Raw genomic sequence first — 4,956 nt, forward strand, 5'->3', positions numbered from 1 at the left:
TACATTCCATCCTGAGGTATGATGTCAAAGGAACTAGGGTTCTTAGAAAAAGAAACATGAGAGACCTTAAATTATACAAAGAGCTAGAAGTCAGTCAGGCAGTGGTAGTGCATGCCTTTAGTCCCAGCACTTGGGAGGCAGAGGCAGGCGGATTTCTGAGTTCAAGGCCAGCCTGATCTACAGAGTGAGTTCCAGGACAGCCAGGGCTATACAGAGAAAGTCTGTCTCAAAAAACAAAAACAAACAAACAAACAAATGAATAAACAAAACAAATACAAACAAACAAAAACAAAGTGCTAGAAGTACGAAAAGATAATTTTTTACAACTTGGTGGGAAACCATTCAGGAATTATTTTCAAAGCAATTTACTATGGAATAAGGATAGTTAATAAACAAAATATCAAGGGGATTATATATAACTGAGTAAGGACCACATGTGCACATTTGTACTAGTGGTGCCAGTGACTGGACAAACTTGCTCGGAGTTGGTCTGTAGAACACACATACACAAGGACTTCCTCTGAATATAATCCAGTAGAGGCTTTCTGCTGAGGTACAAACACAGAGGTTTAAACATGTTTGATTCCAAGTCACCCAGAAATTACACATTCAAGAATTGCTTTTTCCTAGAAAAGAAAAATCCACTTGGTTATGTAAGCAAGAATTAGCAATAGCATGATCATGATCAACAATGAGCCCATCAAGTCCTTCTCCAGAATCTTATAAAGGAGCTCCATGTACTCAGGAAAATACAGTTTTAGAAAAGATTGGAGGCCGTACCTACATCTATTCTATTTTCCTCTAAGGTTGATGATTAAAGATGGCCTCAATTTTAATTTTAAAACGTTGCCTACAGTCATCCTAAGTCAGGGCTGGCAAACGGGTCCTCCAAAGGGCCTGACAGAAAGCATTTCAACACTCACAGGACAGCCACGGTTTCCCCCTGCATATTCATCTTCATTTGTTTTTAATAACCTTTTAGAAGTCTCCAAACCATGCTCATCTGTGCAGTTGCACAAAAGCAGCTGCTGAACGCTCGGCATACTGACTGCAGCTCGCCAGTGCCTAGTCCTGGATAAACGGATGTATCAGCTAGACACTAATAGTAGTGATCTGTCAATGAGTATCACTATTTTCTTCTTAATGCCTTTCTATACCTTCTGCATTTTAGAGTGAAACATATATCATTTACACTTAAAAACTAAACACCAAAAATATTATTTTGAAGGATGTATCCAGAGCTGGGAAGGTAGCTGTGTGTCAAGTATGGGTATCGACTTCAGATTCCAAGAGCATGGGTGCATAGTTTCTCCCTACGGCTGGATGCAGTCAATGGCAGAGCTGTAATCATACCCCTCCTTTGGGAAGCTCACAGGATAGCTAGCCTGGGCTATAAGAGGAGCCATGAGCAGGAGGCTCTGCCTCCGACAGTCATCACCGAGGGGGAGGACCAACAGCCAATGGTATCTTCAGACTTCTACCTGTGGCTGAACCCAAATAACTCTACTCCAACTATCCCAGTGGTGGCAGTGGTGCTCTCCTTGCTGCCTGCCCCAGTGTTCCGGGTTTCTGAATGAAACACACACACACACACACATGCTCGCACGCATGCGTACACTCACATGCACATGCACACATACACATGCACATACAGGCACACACACACACATGCTCGCACACACATACGCATGCACACATATGCATACACTCACACGCACATGCACACACACATGCACATACAGGCACCCACATGCACACATGCACACACATGCATGTGCACACACACATACACACACATGCTCGCACGCACACACACATGCATATACTCACATGCACATGTACACACATACACATACACATGCGTGTGCGCACACACACACTCGCATGCACACATGCACACACGCATACACACACATGCATATACTCACATGCATATGCACATACACACATGCACACAAAGGCACACACATGCACACATGCACACACACATATGTACACACACACATGCTCGCACGCACGCACGCACGCACACATGTGCATACACTCACATGCACACACACATATGCACACACAGGCACACACATGCACACACACATACACATGCATGCGCACACACACATACACACACCACACGTGCGCACAGCCTTATATTTTAATATGCTTTAAACAGCTCAGTGGTTGGGCCACTTCCAAGCCTACACATAGCTAACACACTCCCCCCCTTCGATAATCCTGAGTTATTACTTACGAAATCCTATATTCCATCTTGGCTGCCCCGAACCCAGACCTGCAGCACTCTCAGGCTGAGTTCCCCAGCACCTACATAATGTCCCTGTTCTCTGTCCAGCACCTCTCAGGCCTGGCATGTACTCCTTTCTTAGCATGGCAGCTCTCTCCTTTCTCCTCCCTCTGTCCCTTGCCAGGGAATCCTAAAAGTCCCGCCTCTGTCTTCCTGCCCAACCATTGGCCACTGGCAACTTTATCAATCAAAACCAAGTGGGGGCAGGGACCCTCAGTGTCTTATGGGTGTGCACATGCTCATTTTAGGGACCCAATTCACAGAATACCAGCATTACACCAAATCCACATCTGCCCATGTGTTGTAACATGCATGTGCTTGCGCACACAAAGATAAAAGAATTACAGTTCTATAGAGGTCTGGTAAGGTAGCTCTGTGGTAGAGTAACTGCCTAGCATGTGAAAAGGTCTAGATCCAATCTCCATACCTACAAAATGACCATTAAAAGGATAAATAAAATGTATACAAAATTTAAAAGTCACATGCTCTCCAGTGGCTGTGTGTGTGTGTACACATGTATGAATACATGAGTATGCATGTGTGGAGGGGCGTACTGTGGAGTGGTGCTCATGTGTGGAGGGCTGCACATATGGAGGGGTACATGTGTCTTATTTCTCCACTGGATACACCTGATTCAGCCACAGTTAGCTTACGAGACAGTAACGTTTTGCAGTTGTGTACTGTGCCCATGCGTTTGCTGATGAGACCCATGCCCCTGCGCCTCTCTCTCCTACACTTCTCTCCCTCTCCCATCTGCTTTCTTCAACAGCTTGACTGAATCATAATTTCCATACCATGAAATTTACCTGTTCTACATTGATGTTCAATACTTTCTGATACATTTACAGAATTTCTTAAACCTCATTTGGTACCCCCTACCCCAATCTAAATCTTATGCTAGTCATTAATAACAATAAAGTGAAATAAACACATGAAATGGAAGAATGACTTAATTATCTATATTCAAGTGTCTTGTTAGAGTCCTTACTATGGGTGAGTCACTAGATCTATTGTTCAAAAACCAAACCCACAGGACATGAAAGTGAAGAATGGAAGGTACAGGCTGAATTCAGACACTTAGGAGACCACACACTTCACACTGCTTTAAAGGTTGAACTCGGAGAAATGAAAATTTGTTTTCCAACAGTTCTTTTTTTTAACTCTATTTTTTATTAGATGTTTTCTTTATTTACAATATCTCCTTTCCCAGGTTCCCCTCCAAAAGAAAAAGAAAAAAATATAAAATAAAAAAAAAACTAAAACTAAAACAATCTCTTGTTCCCTCCCCTCTCCCCCTGCTCACCATCCCACCCCCTCCTGTTTCCTGGCCCTGGCATTCCCCCACATTGGGGCATAGAACCTTCACAGGGCCAAAGTCCTCTCCTCCCATTGATAACTGACTTGGCCATCCTCTGCTATACACATGCTGCTGGAGCCATGAGTCCCCCCATTTGTACTCTTTGGTTGGAGTTTTAGTCCCTGGGAGCTCTGAGGGTACTAGTTAGTTCATATTGTTATTCATCCTAAGTTCTTAATACCCTGAACAAGAGCTAAACTTGTTGAATAAGCAGTTTGTTCCTGTAGCAATGTATATGCATCTGGCTCCTGTTTAAATAATGCGTGTTAGAGTCCTCTGTGAATTCCAGAGCAGTGTGTGACAGGGAGGCTGAGCCCTGTCTTATAGTCACCAAGTTTTCTTGGTCTGATAGTTCCAGTCAGTCACATGATCTCCACTCAGCTACATGATCTCCACTCAGTCACATGATCTCCTTTTGGCACTAATACATGGGGATGATGTTTGAATGCAATATGCTAGATAAGAATATGGTTAATAATTGAAAAAAAATTTCAAAATGTACATTTTAAGTTTTCTATTAAAAAACAATGTGGATATGAAGTTCATTAATATTTGTTATTTTAACTTCTATTCAACTTTTTATGTTCATTGCAAAGTTTTTATAAACCATCAGAAATTCAATAGAAAATCAAAGAGTTACAGTAACTTTACCATTTATAACCACCATTTCACATTTGTTCTACTGAGATACACTTCCGGATATATCACCTTTCTATGTGGCTATGAAGTCTTTTATTAGACTTTGAGTTTAGCATAATCTTTATTTGATGTGAAGGAATATAATAAGCTACTTTTTGTGTTACTGGGAACCTATCATTATTTCAATAGTCCAGGAATGAGATTAATAAGTTCATATAACCTTTGACCATATGCTCTCTACTACCACTACCAATAACTCTCACAAGGATATGAGTCTGTTCAATAAGTCTTCATTGGTTTTAAGCATTAGGTTTCATAATGTAAACAAATACCCCAAACAATTAAGTTACAAAGAAAAAGGCCTATTCTGACTCACAGCTTCAGATCCTTGAGTTTGTGGTTGACATCAAAGCATTGAATCTGCACCGCATTGTTATAGGAGCTGTATCTGAGGCAGACCCCTCGCCCCAAGGCTGCAAAGGGAAAGACAAGAGGAAGGAATCAGGCTCAGGGGGTTATCCTTGTAGACATACTCATGGTGACCTAACTTCTCCCAGTAATCGTACAGCCTCTCAAAACATGCCACAAGTTGACAACCAAGGCTTTAGCGAGGAGCTTTTATCCAACCATGTCATTACTCTTAGTCTAAGGTCTTTTGGTG

At 42.1% G+C, this 4,956-nt stretch overlaps 2 protein-coding genes across 3 annotated transcripts in view; both read left to right on the forward strand.

Moving 5' to 3' along the window:
* The window catches only part of Meiob (meiosis specific with OB-fold), a 156,465-nt gene that overhangs the window by 113,501 nt on the left and 38,008 nt on the right, over positions 1-4,956 (forward strand). The gene's annotated exons all lie outside the window — the stretch shown is intronic.
* The window catches only part of Hagh (hydroxyacylglutathione hydrolase), a 102,045-nt gene that overhangs the window by 21,793 nt on the left and 75,296 nt on the right, over positions 1-4,956 (forward strand). The gene's annotated exons all lie outside the window — the stretch shown is intronic.

The sequence above is a fragment of the Mastomys coucha genome, unplaced genomic scaffold (genome assembly GCF_008632895.1).
Source record: "Mastomys coucha isolate ucsf_1 unplaced genomic scaffold, UCSF_Mcou_1 pScaffold5, whole genome shotgun sequence".
Lineage (NCBI taxonomy): Eukaryota > Metazoa > Chordata > Mammalia > Rodentia > Muridae > Mastomys > Mastomys coucha.